At 38.2% G+C, this 20,778-nt stretch overlaps 1 protein-coding gene and 1 pseudogene across 2 annotated transcripts in view; both read right to left on the reverse strand.

Moving 5' to 3' along the window:
- The window catches only part of HPSE2 (heparanase 2 (inactive)), a 740,027-nt gene that overhangs the window by 272,462 nt on the left and 446,787 nt on the right, over positions 1-20,778 (reverse strand). The gene's annotated exons all lie outside the window — the stretch shown is intronic.
- On the reverse strand, positions 3,085-3,706 carry LOC125148414 (ATP synthase subunit O, mitochondrial-like; annotated as a pseudogene).

A 20,778-nucleotide genomic window follows, 5' to 3' on the forward strand; every position in this document is an offset into this window, starting at 1 on the left:
TTGTTAACATCTCAATACTACTCAAAACAATCTACACACACAATGCAATCCCAATCAAAATTGCATCGGCATTCTTCTCAAAGCTAGAACAAGCAATCCTAAAATTTGTATGGACCACAAAAGACCCCGAATAGCCAAAGTAATACTAAAAAAGACCAAAGTGGGGGGCATCACAATCCCAGACTTTAGCCTCTACTACAAAGCTGTAATCATCAAGACAGCATGGTATTGGCACAAAAACAGACACATAGACCAATGGAATAGAATACAGACTCCAGAATTGGACCCACAAAAGTATGGCCAACTAATCTTTGACAAAGCAGGAAAGAATATCCAATGGAAAAAAGACAGTCTCTTTAACAAATGGTGCTGGGAGAACTGGACAGCAACATGCAGAAGAATGAAACTAGACCACTTTCTTACACCATTCACAAAAATAAACTCAAAAAGGATGAAGGACCTGAATGTGAGACAGGAAACCATGAAAACCCTAGAAGAGAAAGCAGGAAAAAACCTCTTTGACCCCAGCTGTAGTAATTTCTTACTTGAAACATCTCCAAAGGCAAGGGAATTAAAAGCAAAAGTGAACTATTGGGACCTCATGAAGATAAAAAGCTTCTGCACTGCAAAGGAAACAATCAACAAAACTAAAAGGCAACCGACAGAATGGGAAAAGATATTTGCAAATGACATATCGGGCAAAAGGCTAGTATCCAAAATCTATAAAGATCTCACCAAACTCCACACCCAAAAAACAAATAATCCAGTGAAGAAATGGGCAGATGACATAAATAGACACTTCTCTAAAGAAGATATCCAGATGGCCAACAGGCACATGAAAAGATGCTCAACATCACTCATCATCAGAGAAATACAAATCAAAACTGCACTCAGATATCACCTCACGCCAGTCAGAGTGGCTAAAATGAACAAATCAGGAGAGGATGTGGAGAAATGGGAACCCTCTTGCACTGTTGGTGGGAATACAAAATGGCGCAGCTGCTCAGGAAAACAGTGTGGAGGTTCCTCAGAAAATTAAAAATAGATCTACCCTATGACCCAGCAATAGCACTGCTAGGAATTTACCCAAGGGATACAGGAGTACTGATGCATAGGGGCACTTGTACCCCAATGTTTATAGCAGCACCTTCAACAGTAGCCAAATTATGGAAAGAGCCTAAATGTCCATCAACTGATGAATGGATAAAGAAATTGTGGTTTATATATACAATGGAATACTACTTGGCAATGAGAAAGAATGAAATATGGCCTTTTGTAGCAATGTGGATGGAACTGGAGAGTGTTATGCTAAGTGAAATAAGTCATACAGAGAAAGACAGATGCCATATGTTTTCACTCTTATGTGCATCCAGAGAAACTTAACAGAAGACCATGGGGGAGGGGAAGGGGAAAAAAGTTACAGAGAGGGAAGGAGGAAAACCATAAGAGACTCTTAAAAACTGAGAATAAACTGAGGGTTGACAGGGGGTGGGAGGGAGGGGAGGTGGGTGATGGGCATTGAGGAGGGCACCTGGTGGGATGAGCACTGGGTGTTGTATGGAAACCAATTTGACAATAAATTTCATATTTAAAAAAAAGACTAAAACTGGACCTTTGTTTCACATTATACATAAAAATAAACTCAAAATGAATTGAAGACTTAAATGTAAAACCTGAAACCATAATATTCTTAGAAAAAAAACATAGGAGAAATGTTTCTAGATATTGGATGGGGCAATGATTTCCTGGATATGGCATCAAAAAAGTACAGGCAACAAAAGCAAAACTAGACAAATTAGATTAGATCAAACTAAAAAGCTTCTGCACGGCAAAAAAAAAAAAAAAAATTATGAAAAGCCAACCTACAATGGGAAAAATATTTTCAGACCGTATATCATATAAGAGGTTAATATCCAAAATATATTTGGCAATGTTATAACTCAACAGAAACAAACCACAAATAACTCAATTTAAAAATGGGCGAAGGACCTGAATACACATTTCTCCAAAGAAGACATACAAATGGCCAACAGGGGGGCGCCTGGGTGGCGCAGTTGGTTAAGCGTCCGGCTTCAGCCAGGTCACGATCTCGCGGTCGGCGAGTTCGAGCCCCGCGTCAGGCTCTGGGCTGATGGCTCAGAGCCTGGAGCCTGTTTCCGATTCTGTGTCTCCCTCTCTCTCTGCCCCTCCCCCATTCATGCTCTGTCTCTCTCTGTCCCAAAAATAAATAAACGTTGAAAAAAAAAAATTAAAAAAAAAATGGCCAACAGGGATATGAAAATGTGTACAACATCACTAGTCATCAGGGAAATGCAAATTAAAACGACAATAAGCTGTCACCTCACACCTGTTAGGATACCATTGTCAAAAAAACAAAGGAGAAGAAGTGTTGGCGAGGACGTGGAGAAAAGGGAATGCTTGTACACTTTTGGTGGGAATGTAAATTAGTGCAGTCACTATGGAAAACAATATGGAGGTCCCTTAAAAATTAAAAATAGAATTACCAGGGCACATGGGTGGCTCAGTCGGTTAAACATCCAAGTCTTGATTTCAGCTCAGGTCACAAACTCACAGTTCATGGGTTCAAGCCCTGCATCAGGCTCCACACTAACAGTGTAGAGCCTGCTTGGGATTCTCTCTCTCTGTCTCTCCCCCACTTGTGTGCACATGTGTGTTCATGCTCTCTCTCACTCAAAAATAAACAAGTACACTTTAAAAAAAACTTTAAAAAATAGAATTACCATTTGATCTAGAAATTTCACTTTTGGATACATATCCAAAGGAATTGAAATCTGGGTCTAAAAGAGACATCTGCACTTTCACCTTCATTATAGCATTATGCACAATAGCCAAGATATGGAAACAAACCTAAATATCCATCAATAGTTAAATGGATAAAGTAAATGTGGCATATAGATACAATGGAATATTACTCAGCCTTTAAAAAGAAGGAAATTCTGCCATTGTAAGGCTAAAAAATACTCCATTGTATGCTTGCACCACATTTTCTTTTTGCTGTTGTTCAGGAAGCATTTTATTGTTGCTCCAAGGTTAGGAATTTTCACTGACAGAGAATCAACACTTTCAGAAAATTTCCCACAAAGCCCTGCTTAGCTTCTGAATCTTGGTCTTCACAGATGTATCAGCATATTTCTCTCCAGTACAGACAATCAGTGCACCCATGATTGACAGTTCAGTCTTAACTTCCAATTTCAGCCTTTACTTAGGAAGGTCTTCAGTACTGTTTTTAATTCATAGAGTGGATTCATCTAAAGGAGGTGCAGTGGTAACTGTGCAAGGGACTTCTCCAGGGTGGATGCTCATCACGGTTGACAAGGCAGAAATGACTCCAGGGATAGTGTTCAAGTGACCATTTTCAACAAGCAAATTGACCAGGTTAGATGTGAGGAGATCGAACCTCTCTTTTGCTTTCATGTCATTTAGGCTTTTCACTTTCACTGAACACTTTATGCAGGGATTCATAACAGAAGCAGTTATTTTGGGTTCTTTCAAGATTGTGCTCTCAACAATTCCTTATCTACTTTATTCTGTTTAGATGCTGAATAAATAGCGGTGGCAAACAGACCTTTGATACCATATATCTGAAACGGTTGCCTCACAAGTTTGGCAAACAGCCTGACCACAGATGTACTATACTAAAGTATGGCACCTGCAGGGAGAGCTTAGAAAGTGCTGGGGTGGCCATTTTCTCTGGGCAGCTGTAGATCCATGTACCACCTTTTCTTTACCCATTTAACTGTTAATGGATATTTAGGTTGCTAGAATAGATTAATCTGGTGGACATTATGCTAAATGAAATAGTCCAGACATAGAAAGAAAAAGCCTTTATGATCTCACTTATATGTGCCATCTAAAACAGTCAAACAAGGGCACCTGGGTGACTCAGTCAGTTAAGCGTTGGACCTCGGCTCGAGTCATGATCTCATGGTTCGTGTTGGGCTCTGTGCTAACAGCTCAGAGCCTGGAGCCTGCTTCAGATTTTGTGTCTTCCTCTTTCTGTCCCTCCCCTGCTCACACTCTGTCTCTCTCTCTCTCTCTCTCTCTCTCAAAAATAGATAAACATTAAAAACATTTTTTAAATAAAAAATAAAATAGTCAAACAGAAACAGAGAGTACAATGGTGGTTGTGAGGGGTTGGGAGAGATAAATGGGGAAGTGTTCATCAAAGAGTACAAAGTTTCAGTTATGCAAAATAAATAAGTTCTGGAGATCCACTGTATGATACAGGGCCACTGATTAACAATACTGTATACTTAAAATTTTGCTAAGAGGGGATATATTATTTTAAGTGCTCTACCACTAAAAGACAAACAAACAACACCTCTTTCCAAAGTCAAGGGTGTGGAGAAAACTTTTTGAGATAATAAATAAGATTATGGCGCTAATAGTGATGATAGTTTCATGGGCATATACTTATCTCTAAACACATAAAGTTGTATATATCAAATATCTACAGCTTTTTATATGTCATTAAAACCTCAATAGAGTGGCTTAATAAAATTCACCTACTAATTTCATATTTAATGGGGAAAGACTAAATGCTATGTTGTTTGCAGTAACAATAAATAAGAAACAACTTAAATGTCCATCAGTAAGAACTGATAAGTAATTTAAAGAAAACAAACTAGAGATACATGTATTAGGAGAGAGAAATCTCAAAAACATAAGCAGAGTAAAAAAAGGCAAGTTGCAGAATGATATAGATTGTCAAAATATAAAAATAACATCATACATTCACTATGGAAATACATTGCAGCATTATATAACATACTATGTATATACGTGTGCATATGTCTCTCTACATGTATATAGCTAGATATATATATACATCTATGTGTATCATGTATGTAGTATAAGTAAAATAAAAATGTGGACAAATGTAAGTTAAAAATTCAGTGCTTAGTGGTTACCTATGTGTTGAGATGTAGGACAGTGGGATTGGAAAGGAACATTCAGGTGGCTTTAACTATATGAGATGTTTTCTCTCAGAAAAAATAAAGATCTGAAACAAATATGTCCATATGTAAAGACTTCTCAATCTTAACAAAGATAGTTATTGGTGAGTAGGTGGTATTTATTTTATTATTCTCTATACACTTTTTGTGTAGTTTGTTTTTTTCTAATAAAATTACTAAAAAAAGGTTTAACATACTTCTTTTAATGAAAAAGGTCGCCTCTGGAGAGGGGCTAAGATAAGTGGCAGCAGAAAGGTAAGGAGAAGGAGACTATTGCTTTTCATCATAAGCAACTCTGCACTATTTGATTTGTAACCTTGTTGATTTACAACTATAATAAAAAGTTTTTTTTTTTTTAATTTTAGACAGAGGGAGAGAGAGAATACATGCTAGCCAGAAAGGGCCAGAGAGACAGGGGAAGAGAGAATTCCAAGCAGACTCCATTTTCATTGCAGAATCCAAAGTGAAGCTTGATCCCATGGCTGTGAGATCATGACCTGAGCTAAAATCAAGAGTCAGATGCTTAACTGGCTGAGCCACCCAGGTGCCTCTAATAAAAAGATTTTTATTTGTTTTAATGAAAAATGGTCTTTTACTGGAAGAGTTTAAGACCACTTTATAGATTCTAAACTCTTGGAGGTCTTGATCTTACTTGTCCTTGTGTTCTTGAGTCTAGCTGCAATGCCCAGCACCTAGAGTGTAGTCAGTACATATTTATTGTTTGCTGTATTTTATTTCCTAAAGATTATAGTCCATTTTTATCTCTCTGTTTTCTAATCACTGGTAACAAATTTACTCCTTAGTTACACCATTTAACTCTGTGGTACTTCAGATTCCTTATTTTTCAAGTGTAAATAATAATATCTGTCTTGCCTACTTCCCAAGCCTATTTTAAATTTCAAACAAGAAAACAGATATCAATTTTCTTGAAAATTATAAAGCATATTTGAATTGAAAAAAATGTATATCACTGAAAGACTGGGAAGAATTCCCAAGAAATCATACCATCGCATTAATATCCACAGTCCAACCTCTTCCATAACATGTCAGTAACCATAAAAAAAAAAAATCTTACTTCCATATATGTGTCTTGAAGCCTCTAAATATGGCGTGTTCTGGTGGGGTGGAGGTGGAGGTGGCAGTTATGATTCTGGTTAGGGACATTATGAAAATTGGCTTCTTTAGTCATGAAAAAATATTTTCTTAGGAAGATATTTCTTAAGATGCCATGATGACACACTAACCAGTTTTTTGGCAAAGGTCCCATTGAGCCAGTGGTAAATCTTACTATATGGCAGTAAGAAGTACAACACTTCTTACTTGACTTAAAACCATTTTGGCTCTAGGGCAGACTCAGCACTCCCATGAGGGAGGGGTGGGGATGCTAAATAATTCAGGGAAAAGAAATGATTATACAGAGATATGGGGCATCTCTCCAAATATTGTGATTCTAATGGGGAACAATAAAGAACTGATCCAGAGAAGGAGGGAGAGGGTTAATGGAAAAGGTCACTAAATACTTGTTGGCACTGATTTAGTCACTTGGGTATTGAGTGTAATCAATGATGAGACATGGTCCTTGCTTTCAAGGAATTTATAGGCTGTGGATAGACTTGGATACAACCAGCAGATTATCAACATGGAATAGAATAATGAGACAGAAACATATGCACTAGTCATGTTGGTCACATACAAAAGCCACACTTTTATATTGCATTACTTTTCTTTTGGATGTAAAAGTGGAACGTTGTTGCTAAGAATCTTTGTCCAGAAATGGCATGGATAGACAAATTGCTTTGCCAAGGCCACTGAAAGAGTGATAGTGCACACACTCGGTGATCTATATCTCATGTGCCTAGGGGAAGCCCAAATGCGCCTCTCATGGCTACAGGGAGTTGTCAGTTTATAATTTTATTGTGTTCCAAAGACTCATTTATCAGTCAGCTGTGGGAAATCTGGCATATATATTCACACAGAAACAAAACCACAAATGGGGGTCATTTTTTAGACAGGCCAGGAAAGGTTGTACAAACCCATTTTAATTAAAAAAATTGTAATAATAATGGTATGGTAGAGTCTGATTCCTATGTGTACAATATATGTGTGTGTTTGTATATTTTGAATTTGAATTGGAGATGCCCGGATCCTCTTTCTCTGGATACAGCTCCTCAGACAATTTCATCTGCTAGTATTGAACATGAAGATTCACTGATCTTAAGCAATGACTCTGTGTGAGTGTGTATGTGTGTGCCATGAAATATGCCACTCAGAAATCCTTCTACATGGAGTATAACCAATTATCTGCTCCAGCTGCTGCCCTTCTGCATTCACAACTGTGTTCGTGCTGAGCCTCTATTTCCCATGAGCTGTTTTTCCCAGACAGTGACTAAACATGGTGATCAAAGGTACTAAAGTGTGCCCATTCCAGCAAGTTGCAGGACTCCTACAAACTAATTTGGCTTGAGGATTTCCCATCAGCATGACAGAATCATTTTTTTTGGAACTGTGCTATAGTCTAAGACTCTGTATGCCCTATTCTTTCTTTCCTCTCTCCACAGACATCAAGGCTCTCTTCCCCTTTTAAAACTACCCATGCTTCCAATCCCTGGCATATATAATCCTATCTTTGTGTCTGCCTCTTGACATACTCAAACTACTGCAAATGATAATGAGAAAGGTCCAAGTAAGATGGGGAATTGGGACTGGCTCACTCACCACCTTGTAGGAAAGAAGAATACCATCCTGAATGTGGTATGTGGGTGTTAAAGATTTCACTGGTGATGACATGAGACAAGAGGCACCTTTGTTTATAAAGGCATGCTTATATCCTGTGGTAGAAGAGCAGACAAAGCTAAATAGAAAACTGAAGGTCAGATCCTCACAGGGCTTCAAAGAGACATTTGAATGCTTAATCGAGATAGGTCTGTTATCACATCAGGACTCAGAATGGAAAAATACAGTACCCTGAAATATGGGTTAGGGATATCTGGATTGATGCCCAGATGTTGGAGCTGAATATGCCCCTGAGGCCCCAGAGCTTACAAGGTGGTCCCCTCTTCGCCAGTAAGAGGTTGCACTTGTTCTGTGTTGCAGAACAGTGCAGAAGACTTTCCCTTTAAGACAGCAGTTTTCCTCCTCAGAAATGCCCCATCTTCTCTCCTGGCTGAAAGGCTGATGCCTGGACTGAAGCCCAGCACTACCCAGTTAAGGAAATTAAGATACTCCACAGTCCAGGAGTTGAGAGAATTAGCTAGCATGTATCAACGGGAACCAGGGCTATATTCCTGGGATTAAATTTTGAGGATGCCTGATCAAGAGGGTCAGAATTTAAGACTGGATCATCAAGAATTCATTGACTCAGGGATGTTTGCTTGGAACATGGAATTTAACACCCCAGCAAGGATTCGAGAATGGTGCAAATTCACTGCTGAGATAACATTTAGAAGCCTAGAAAGAGTAATGGCTATGTTGAGCAGAGTAGAAGTGCCTGAGTTGCCCTGGCAGATAGTAGAAGGAAGAATAAAAGAGACTGAGGGAAGAGGTCATGCTAGAATGGATATATTAATAAGACTGGAACACCCACCAGAGGAGTAGGGTGCATAGAATAAGCCAAATGACACCATTCCACCAAGGCCATTTGAAATGTGTGGTGGAAAAAAAGAAAGAAAGAAATGTGCTGGTGAGAGGGGTACAGCATCACTAATAAGTTCAGTGGTGACTAGTAGCCACAGGTCAGGTTTGGGTTTGTCAATAGGCATGAAGTTGGGATGATGGGGGCCAAAGGATTAGAGCTCAAGTGGTGGTACTTCAACTGTAAAAACCCAAAAAGTTACAATTATTATGATGGCCAGCAAGGTTAGAGGGGCAGCCAAGAGGATCTAACCAGCAGGGAATTGTGAAGATGGTTAATAAAGCATGACATGCTCATCCCTAATATGGGCAGCCAACAAGAGTATTATTTAAATATCTACAACTACAGAAAGACAAAAATGGATGATCAGGAAGTTGAGGATGATTTCCCCAATGAAAAGTTCCTAACCCCTTGCTAGTTGTTGGTTCTGAGCCAATTTTTAGATCCAGAATCTGCTGACTGAAGACATGGCCAGATCTTTAGGAGTAACACTGTAGCATCAGGTAATGATTCTCCTTCCCGCCCCCCCCCCCACAAAAAAGTACCTGTAGTCATTTACTCAGATAACTGTACACTGAAGAAAAGAAAGCATCCACACATTCTGAGGAATATTTAGTACAGGGCTGAGTGGACAGTGATACCTGGAGACTCAAGGTGTCAACATGGCCCTCATATTAGAATGGAGATTATTAAGGTCAGGTAATAAATGGAGTCCTAGAATTGTGCCTAATGAAAATTAGATGTCTATTATTGATTGATTGATTTCATTTACTACAGGAAGGAGTATGGAAAATAAAGAGAAAGGTTCTAGCCCTTGGACATGGCTACAGAAAGTGATCTTCCATGTGTAAATTTTAGAAGCAAAAATATCATTAGCAAAAAGTGCTGAGTATGAGGCTGGAACTCTGAATAGAAATTTATTAGACACTAGAGGCTTCTAGGAAAAATGAAAATTGCAAGGACAGCCCTTCCATTAGGCTGCAGTAAGCTAATGAGAACAGCAAAGAATTATGACTGATTAAGGAAGATCTATTTCTGCTTCTTGTTGAGACCCTTAACTTCCATTTTGCTGCTTTCTATTTAAAAGCTTACTTTTGGTGGCCTGTTCTTGAGATCCTAGCCAGAAGTATAAGAACCTTCACCCAGAGTCAAGGCTATTCTTTATGTAAGAAGTATTAAATTCAGTAGACACGGCACGAATCTGTTCCTTTACAGTTTAATTATTTTTCTACTATAATATTATTTCCATATATTTTCTCTGGGTTTTTAAAAAATGAGGCTCGGGGCGCCTGGGTGGCTCAGTGGGTTAAGCGTCCGACTTCAGCTCAGGTCACGATCTCGCGGTCCATGGGTTCGAGCCCCGCGTCAGGCTCTGGGCTGATGGCTCGGAGCCTGGAGCCTGCTTCCGATTCTGTGTCTCCCTCTCTCTCTGCCCCTCCCCCATTCATACTCTGTCTCTCTCTGTCTCAAAAATAAATAAAGGTTAAAAAAAATTAAAAAAAAATAAAATAAATAAAAAATGAAGCTCTAGGATTTTAATACTTTGCAACTCAGAACCTGTAGGTTCATTGAGATACCAAAATTACCAATGCATCAATGAGTACACCATTAATAGACAATAAGAGGCCCAATTTTTAGATTAGCTCTCTTTTTCTAAACCAGTCCACAGGGGTAGAGAGAACTTACTTTTGCACAGTGTTTAAGAACAACTATCCCAATTATTATGGTCCTGACACTTTTAGGATACACAGTAATGACCTCCCTTTGTAATTTCTAATTCCCTGCTCTAAACTCTACTCTGTTTATGAAAATTTTAGATCAGATAATCCTCATAAGACTTTAAACACCTCCTTTGGAAAAAGCTATTTTGTCAACATGCATCAAAAGCTTTAAAAATGCATATACCCTTTGACTCAAAAACTCTATTTCTAAATATTTTCTCTGAGGAATTTACAGAACTGAATTCCAAGTGCATAAGAATGTTCATCACAGCTTTGTTTAATGGCTGAGGGAAAGAGAGAGTGAAATTGGCTAAATTTCCATAATAGGGGAAATGAGTAAATAAATCCTTATCACCGATTCAATAAATGCACTGTAGAAAAATGTGTTTTGACATAGCAAAATATTCATATTTCTAAGTGAAAAATAAGTTGCAAAAGAATAAATAAAATACTTTTGTTTAAAAAAATCACTAAATAAATATTTATGTGATTTTAAAGATTTCTGCTTTTGGGTGGGAGGGGCCAAGATGGTGGAACAGCATGGAACTTTTCTGTTTCTCTCATCCCTGAAATCCAGCTAGATCAACATTAAACCATCTCGCACACATAGAAAACTGATCTGAGAACACAACAATCTACATAACTTGACCAACAGAACTCAGCAGGTACACAGCATGGAGAGGTGATCGGGGTGGGGGAGAGAAGCCACAGAGGGTAGACAGCTGTGTTTGCTTGTGGAGAGAGAACAGAGATGGGGGAGAATACAGGAAAAGCACTCGCTCCAAAAGCAGCTGGAGAGAAAGAGAAAGAGTGGAAACACCCATAAGAGACTAAATGAGAAAGGGAGAAAGGAGAAAGGAGAGAGTTTTAATGCCATTAGGACTCTATAAACAGGAGAGTGCAGAGTCAGAAACTCTGCAGCTTGACACCTGATGGAGCTCTGGTGGGAAGCGCAAATCCCCAGGAGCAGACAGTGATGTCTGAGGGGTCCTCAGATCACACGGGAAGAGGCATTCCACTGCTAAGAGGACATTTGGTAGATTTTGTGCAGCCTCCCCACAGGTAAAGGTCCCAGCAGACCCCGGAGAACAGCCATATTTGCTGGTGTTGGAACAAGGACATTAGGGGGCAGTAAAGTCTGGTGCCAGATGTGTGCTGTGATTTACCATAATCCCTGAAACGCTGCTGCTACAGGATCATAGGAACCTTTTTGGGGGTGGCTGGCACCTGGCTGCAGTCTTTAGGCATCTGCAGCAGCATGGTCCCTCGAATATTCCTGCGGGCAGGCAGGCACTGGCCACTGCTCCATGAGACCCTCCCCGAGGGGGTTGAAGTGGGTCAAAGCCACAGGGCTCCCAGAAGTAAGGGGTTTGGAAACACAGCCCCATCTGAGATAAAATTCAAGAGTGAGGTGCCACCTGGCAGGCTGATGGCTTGGTTGTGGACAGCATAGAAACAGGGAGTGGACGGAAGCCAAGACAAAGGAGGGGTGCTTGACTGCTGCACAGAGCTCTGACACTAGAGACTGGGTAGCTGAGTGACGCCATTTTCACCTCTCCCGCACATGCACATATACATGTATATATGCCACAATGATCCACCCCAGTAAACTAAGCAGCACCATCTAGTGGAGATTGGAGCTGTTACACCAAGCCCCGTACAACTACACCCACCATGCTCTAGAGGAACACAAGTCTCTCCACCTACTTGGCTTATAGACTATAAAGTGCTTCAAAGTTTGACTTCTAGGGGAAACTGGATGTAATTCCAACTGTATTTCATTGTGCTCACTGGTCCATTTATTCAATTTTTTTCTTTTTCTTTTCTTTTCTTATTCTTGAATACAGAAAGAAAAAATTTATTTTTTATTTTCCATTTTTATAAAAAGATTTTTAATTTTTTTCTACTATATTTTTTATTTTTGTAATTTTTAAATTCTATTTTATTTTCATCATTTTATTTTATTCTATTTTACTGTATTCATTTTTTAAATTTTCAAATGTTTTTCCTACTTTTTTCCTTTTTTTCTTTCCCTTTTTTCTCTATTCTACCAAGCTTCTTTCAACAACCAAACCAAAACACACCTAGGATCTATTTTCCTTTATTTGATTTCTATGTGTTGTTTTTAATTTTTTAAAATTAATTTTTTATTTTATTAATTCTTTTTCTTCCTCCAAAGTGATGAAATGAAGGAATTCACCCCAAAGGAATGAACAGGAAGAAATGACAGTCAGGGATGTAATCAACACAGACACAAGCAAGATGTCTGAAACAAAATTTAGAATCACAATAATAAGAATACTAGCTGGCGTTGAAAAAAGCATAGAATCCCTTTCTGTGGAGATAAAAGGAGTAAAATCTAGTCAGGACAAAATTTAAAAATGCTATAATTGAGATGCAATCTCAAATGGATGCCACAACGGCAAAGATGGATGAAGCAGAGCAGTGAATCAGCAATATAGAGGACAACTTTATGGAGAATAATGAAACAGAAAGAAAGAGGGAAACTAAGGCAAAAAAGCATGACAAGATTAGAGAACCTAGTGACTCATTAAAAAGGAACAACATCTGAATCATAGGGCTCCCAGAATATGAAGAAAGAGAAAAAGAGGTAGAAGGTTTATGGGAGCAAATCATAGCAGAAAACTTTCATAAACTGGGGAAAGACACAAACTTCAAAATCCAGGAAGCATATAGAACCCATTAGGTTCAACAAAAACTGATTATCAACAAGGCATATCATAGTTAAATTCACAAAATACACAGATAAGGAAAGAGTCATGAAAGCAGCAAGGGAAAAAAAGTCCTTAACCTACAAGTGAAGAAAGATCAGGTTTGCAGCAGACCTATTCTCAGAAACTTGGCAGCACAGAAAGGAGTGGCAGGATATATTCAATGTGCTGAGTCAGAAAAATACTCAGCCAAGAATTCTTTATCCAGCAAGACTGACATTCAGAATAGAAGGAAAGACAAAGAGTTTCCTAGACAAACAAAAACTAAAGGAGTTTGTGACCATTAAACAAGCCCTGCAAGAAATTTTAAGAGGGACTCTCTGAGGGGAGAAAAGATGAAATGAAACAAAAAACACCAAAGCAACAAAGACTAATAAGAACAAGAGAACACTACCAGAAATTCCAACTCTACAGGCAACACAATGGCAGTAAGTTCATATCTTTCAGTACTCACTCTAAATGTCAGTGGACTAAATGCTCCAATCAAAAGACACAGGGAAACAGAATGGATATGGATCCATCTATATGGTGTTTACAAGAGACCCATTTTAGACCTAAAGAAACCTTCAGATTGAAAGTAAGGGGATGGAGAAAAATCTATCATACTAATAGTTGCCACAGGAAAGCTGGACTAGCCATAATTATGAGACACTCTAGATTTGAAAAAAAAAGACTATAACAAGAGATGAAGTAGGGCATTATATCATAATTAAGGGGTCTATCCACTAAGAAGACCTAACAATTGTCAACATTTATGCCCCCTACATGAGAGCCCCAGATATATAAATTGATTAATCACAAACATAAAGAAACTCATTGACAATAATACCATAATAGTAGGGGACTTCAACACCCCACTTACAACAATGGACAGATCATCTAAGGCAGAAAATCAACAAGGAAACTGGCTTTGAATGGCACACTGGACAGGATGGACTTAGATATATTCAAAACATTGCATCCTGAAGCAGCAGAATACACATTCTTCTCCAGTACATATGGAATGTTCTCCAGAATAGATCACATAATGGGACACAAGTAAGCCCTCAAAGATTGAGATCATACCATGCATATTTTCAGACTACAATGCTATCTATAACTTGAAATCAACCACAAGAAAAAATTTGAAAGGACAATAAATACTTGGAGATTAAAGAACAGCCTACTAAAGAATGAATAAGTTAACCACAAAATTAAAGAGGAAATTAAAAAGTACATGGAAGACAATGAAAACGATAACACCACAGCCCAAAATCTCTGGGATACAGCAAGGTGGTCATAAGAGGAAAGTATATAACAATCCAGGCCTTCCTAAAGAAGGAAAAAAGGTCTCAGGTAACCTTACACCTTAAAGAGCTGGCAAAAGAACAGCAAATAAAACCCAAAGTCACTGGAAGATGGAAAATAATAAATATTAGAGCAGAAATCAATGCTACTGAAATAAACAAAACAGTAGAATAAATCAATGAAACCAGGAGTTGGTTCTTTGAAAGAATTAACAAAATCGATAAACCCTTAGCCAGTTTAATCAAAAAGAAAAGTGAAAGGGCTCAAATAAATAAAACCAAGAATGAAAGAGGAGAGATCACAACACTGCAGAAATACAAAAAATAGTAAGAGAATATTATGAGTAATTATATGCCAATAAATTGGGCAATCTGGAAGAAATGGACAAATTCCTAGAAACATATAAATTACCAAAATTGAAACAAGAAGAAATAGAAAATTTGAACAGATCCATAACCAGTAAAGAAATTGAATCAGTAATCAAAAATCTCCCAAAAAACAAGAGTCCAGGGCTGGATGGCTTTCCAGGGGAAGTCTACCAAACATTTAAAGAAGAGTTAACACCTTTTCTTTTTAAGATGTTCCAAAAAATAGAAATGGAAGGAAAACTTCTGAACTCATTCTATGAGGCCAGCATTACCTTGATTCCAAAACCAAAGACCCCATTAAAAAGTAGACTACAGACCAATTTCCCTGATGAACATGGATTCAAAAATTCTCAACAAGATATTAGCAAACCAAATCTGATAATACATTAAAAGAATTATTCACCACAATCAAATGGGATTTATATCTGGGATGCATGGCCAGTTAAGTATCTGCAAAACAATCAATGTGATATATCACATCAATAAAAGAAAGGACAAGAACCACATGACCCTCTCAATAGATGCAGAGGAAGCATTTGACAAAATACAGCATCCTTTCTTGATAAAAACCCTGAAGAAGGTAGGATAGAAGGATCATACCTCAAGATCATAAAAGCCATATATGAAGGACCCACTGATAATATCATCCTCAATGGGGAAAAACTGAGAGATTTTCCCCTAAGGTCAGGAACACGACAGGGTTGTCCACTCGTGTCACTGTTGTTCAACATAGTACTGGAAGTCCTAGCCTCGGCAATCAGAAAACACAAAGGAATAAAAGGCATCCAAATCAGCAAGGAGGAAGCCAAACTTTCACTCTTCACAGACAACATAATACTCTATGTGGAAAACCCAAAAGATTCTACCAAAAAACTTCTAGAACTGATACATAAATTCAGTAAAGTCACAGGATGTAAAAATCAATGCACAGAAATGGGTTGCATTTCCATAAACCAATAATGAAGCAACACAAAGAGAAATCAAGTAATTGATTCCATTTACAATTGCACCCAAAACCATAAAATCTTGAGAAATAAACCTAGCGAAAGTAGTGAAAAATCTATACACTGGGCACTATAGAAAGCTTATGAAAGAAATTGAAGAAGACACAAAAAAATTGGAAAAATATTCCATGCTCCTGATTGGAAGAACAAATATTGTTAAAATGTCAATACTACCTAGAGCAATCTACATATTCAATGCAATCCCTATCAAAATAACACCAGCATTCTTCACACAGATAGAACACACAATCCTAAAATTTGTATGGAACCACAAAAACCCTGAATAGCCAAAGCAATCCTGAAAAAGAAAACCAAAGCTGCAGGCATCACACTCCCAGACTTCAAGATGTATTACAAGGCTGTAATCATCAAGACAGTATGGGACTGGAACAAAAACAGACACATAGATCAATGGAACAGAATAGAGAACCCAGAAATGGACCCACAAACGTATGGCCAACTAATCTTTGACAAAGCAGGAAAGAATATCCAATGGAATGGAATAAAGACAGTCTCTTCAGCAAATGGTGTTGGGAAACCTGGACAGCAACATGCAGAAAAATGAACCTGGACCACGTTCTTACACCATACACAAAAAGAAACTCAAAATGGATGAAAGACCTAAATTTAAGACAAGAAGCCATCAAAATCCTAGAGGAGTAAGCAGGCAAAAACTGCTTTGACCTCAGCCACAGAAACTTCTTACTCAACATGTCTCCAGGGGCAAGGGAAACAAAAGAAAAATTGAATATTTGGTACTTCATCAAGATAAAAAAGCTTCTGCACAGCAAACGAGACAAGCAGCAAAACTAAAAGGCAACCGACAGAATGGGAGAAAATATTTGCAAATGACATATCAGATAAAGGGTTAGTATCCAAAGTCTAAAGAACTTATCAAACTCAACACCCATAAAACAAATAATCCAGTGAAGAAATGGACAAAAGACATGAACAGACACTTTTCCAAAGAAGACGTCCAGATGGCTAACAGACACATGAAAAAAATGCTTAACATCACTCATCATTAGGGAAATACAAATCAAACCACAATGATATGCCACTTCACGCCTGTCAGAATGGCTAAAATTAACAACTCAGGCAACAACAGATGTTGGTGAGGATGCGGAGAAAGAGGATCTCTTCTGCACTGCTGGTAGGAATGCAAACTGTTGCAGCCACTCCAGAAAACAGTATGGGTGTTCCTCAAAAAATTAAAAATAGAACTACCTACAACTCAGCAATTGCACTAGTAGGCATTTATCCAAGGGATACAGGTGTGCTGTTTCAAAGGGGCACATGCATCCCCATATTTATAGCAGCGCTATCAACAATAGCCACAGTATGGAAAGAACCCAAATGTCCATCAATAGATGAATGGATAAATACGATATATATGTATACAATGGAGTATTACTCAGCAATCAAAATTAATGAAATCTTGCCATTTGCAACAAGGTGGATGGACCTAGAGGGTATTATGCTAAGTGAAATTAGAGACAGTCAGAGAAAAGGCAAATATCATATGATTTCACTTTTATGTGGAATTTAAGATACAAAACAGATGACATAAGGGAAGGGAAGCAAAAATAATGTAAAACAGGGAGGAGGACAAACATAAGAGACTCTTAAATATAGAGAACAAACAGAGGGTTGCTGGAGGCATTGTGGGTGCGGGATGGGCTTAATGGGCAGGGGCAGTAAGGAAAATAGTTGTTGGGATGAGCATCGGGTGTTATACACAGGGGATGAATCACTGGAATCTACTCCTGAAATCATTTTTGTACTATATGCTAACTAACTTGGATGTAAATTAAAAAAAAAATAGGTAAAAAGTCAATATTACTAATTTACCCTAATACCCTAATAAACAAACATACTGAATTTAAAAGATGTTTGAATACATATTTTCTCTTTTTTAAAAAATTAATGTGTTTGAACAGAAAAAAATGAAGTTTTCTGCTTTTACTGTAATTCTGAACTTTCTGTCTTATTCTAGCTTTAATGGAGATCTTTTAGATTAAAATTAGTATCAAGAGATTTTAATTATCTTTTGGGTAAACATATATATATATATATATGTATACACACACACATATTTTAATATTTTTTACATCTGTGTATGTACACACTATATGTATTTGTGCACATATAAAACTATAGTGTATTTTAATAAAGACATTAAAAACCAGAATAGAAAATAATATGATTGAACATTAATGTCCTGATCAACTTGTACAGTTCTCCTTGGCAAGGCTAATGTAATATTTAAGAGAGGAATTACTATCTGCTCTATATTTTCCTATCTGCCCTGCAATGTTAGTGATTCAAGAAAGCGGAAGCCAGAGAGTCACAACTATTAAACCAACAACACCAACAACCACCAAAACAAAATGCTACATGTTCTAAATGATTGTGTGGGGTGTTTGGGTGGCTCAGTCTGTTAAGCATTGAACTTTGGCTCAGGTCATGATCTCGTGTTCATGGGTTCGAGACCCGCGTCAAAGCTCTGTGCTAACAGCTCAGAGCCTGGAGCCTGCTTCAGATTCTGTGTCTCCCTCTCTCTCTCTGCCCCTCCTCCGCTCTGTTTCAGTCTCTCAAAAATAAATAAACATTTTAAAAAATTGTAAATGATTGCGTCAGCTCTCTCTCTTGCTTTCTTGCCACTTGACTTTACTATTGATGCATGTTAGTGTGTGGGAGAAACCTCCTCAGTCAGCCGTACCACCAGATCAGAACTCTCAAGAGGTTCCCATTCATCAGAACCTCCACTCACTCATTAACTGCATCTTCCTTTCTTTAGTTATCATGGCTCTGGTTGGTGAGGTGTGGGTCTGGTTAGGGGAAAACAGCAGGGCAGATGCTACAGTTTTAAGTGAAATCAGGTGTTGCCTTCCCTGAAGTGATCTCTGGAAAGTGTCAGTCCTTAAGTAACAGGTATTGGCAGCTGAATAGTCTGCCTTCCCCACCAGGCTCAGCATTCCCTTTCCTTGCAAAAGTATTTAGGCTTTCCCTTTTCCTCTTACATTGCCTTGATCTCCTTGGTCTCCTCTGTAGAGATTATCAAATAAAAATTTCCACTTTGTAGATCTTCATCAGATATGATTTGAGGTGTGTTGGGATTGAGAAGATTTTGAAGATAGAATACCACAAGTGTCAATAAAACACTCCCTAATGTTGCTGGTGACCTAGAGTCTTACTTGTGGAGGAAGTATAAAAGATTTCCTGGCAGAGTGGGAAAGAATGATTGGGTCCTGGCTCTTTTCTCCATGTGCTGAGAACTACAGGCAGAAACTCAGCACACAAGTCTGATAAAGTCAAAGCATTAAATGGAGCTAAGAGAATATTCTTTGGGTTTCATTTCTTTTTAATTCTGCTAGGTTAGCCTGGAACCATTTCATCACAGAATTACAATCCAGATTGCATAAACACACATGTGCACATGCACAGCTGATGTATGATCATCTTTACTGTGTTTGGTTGATTTGCATAATGTACCTCAGCACATTCTAGGATTGAACCAAGTAACAGTGGGGAAGGTCTGGTAGTGCCATCTTAAATAGGATGTGGCTCCTCTAGGGGATATAGCCCCACACTTACTCAAGGGTACCTTGATGAAATATGGATTGCTAGGAGTATGGGGTCAGTGCCAGTGATTCTCTACTCCAGTTGGGGCAAATGAAATCTGTGATAAGGACCAACAATTCTAAATTTACTTGATGACTAAAGAGCAAATCAATGAAACAACCTCAGAACTTAAAATACTGGGGCGCCTGGGTGGCTCAGTTGGTTGGGCGTCCAACTTTGGCTCAGGTCATGATCTTGCTGTTCAGAATTCGAGACCCATGTCGGGCTCTGTGCTGACAGCTCAGAGCCTGGAACCTGTTTCGGATTCTGTCTCCCTAACTCTCTATATCCCTCCCCCACTCATGCTGGCTCTCTCTCTCTTTCTCTCTCTCTCAAAAATAAATAAACATTAAAAAAAATTTAAAATACTGAGAAGACTAAGCAAGAACTCTAGGGAAAGAGCATTGGACTAGGAGCTCTGGCCAAATCTTAACTAAGAATGCTTCATCACCCCCCACCTCCGCACTATTCACTTAATACTCTCTCTAGGCAATCTGATCCATCCCTATGGCTTTACCCCTACCTATATGCTAATATTTTAGACCCAAATTTAAATCTGTGGTGCAGGGTTCATCTTCTGAACTCCAGCCAGACTGGTCATATCAATTATCTCTATCTGAATGATCCACAGGTGTTTCAAATGGTACTTGTGAAAAATATACTCACCAGCCATCCCAATAAATATTTTTTTATATTCTCTGAATTGATGAATGATAATGTCATTTATCAGTAATGGTGAAAATTATCCCATGTTCCTTCCTCTCTATCACCTACCACAACCAAAGTTAGTCATCAAGTCCATCTTCTAAACCTTTCTCAGGTTTTCCCTTCCTTAGTCCCCACTTCTTCCCTAATTCAGGCCACCACATCATTCACCCAAAAAACTGAGAACATAGACTCCCCTTTAGCACCCTTCAATCCTGTCTCCATACTACCGCCCAGAAAGCTTTCTACAAAGGAGATCTACACATCATCTGTGTAGCAGTCTTGCCAAACATATTTAAACAGAATTTAACCATAAGGAAACAATCAGGTAAATTCAGATTTAGGTGCATTCTATAAGAAAACTGGCTCAGACTCTTCAAAAATTTCAATGTCACAAGACAAAAATAGAATTGAAGGAACTGTTCTAGATTAAGGAAGACTAAAGAAGAAAACTAAATGTAAACATGATCCTTCTTTGCATCCAGGATTGATGGAGAAGGGTGGGAATAGTTACTGTGGACATTATTAGGATAATTAGGGAAAACTAGAATATTAGCTATGTATTAGATGATACTGAATCAATAAATGTTGAGTTTCATAGGTTTTGTAATGGTATTGTGTTTATGCAGGAGAAAGTTCTTATTCCTAGGAGATGCATGCTAAGGTATTTAGTGATGAAATATGTCTGCAGTTTACTACAAAAATGATTCAGCAAAAATTACATAGGTAG

The sequence above is a fragment of the Prionailurus viverrinus genome, chromosome D2, assembly GCF_022837055.1.
Source record: "Prionailurus viverrinus isolate Anna chromosome D2, UM_Priviv_1.0, whole genome shotgun sequence".
NCBI classification, from domain to species: domain Eukaryota; kingdom Metazoa; phylum Chordata; class Mammalia; order Carnivora; family Felidae; genus Prionailurus; species Prionailurus viverrinus.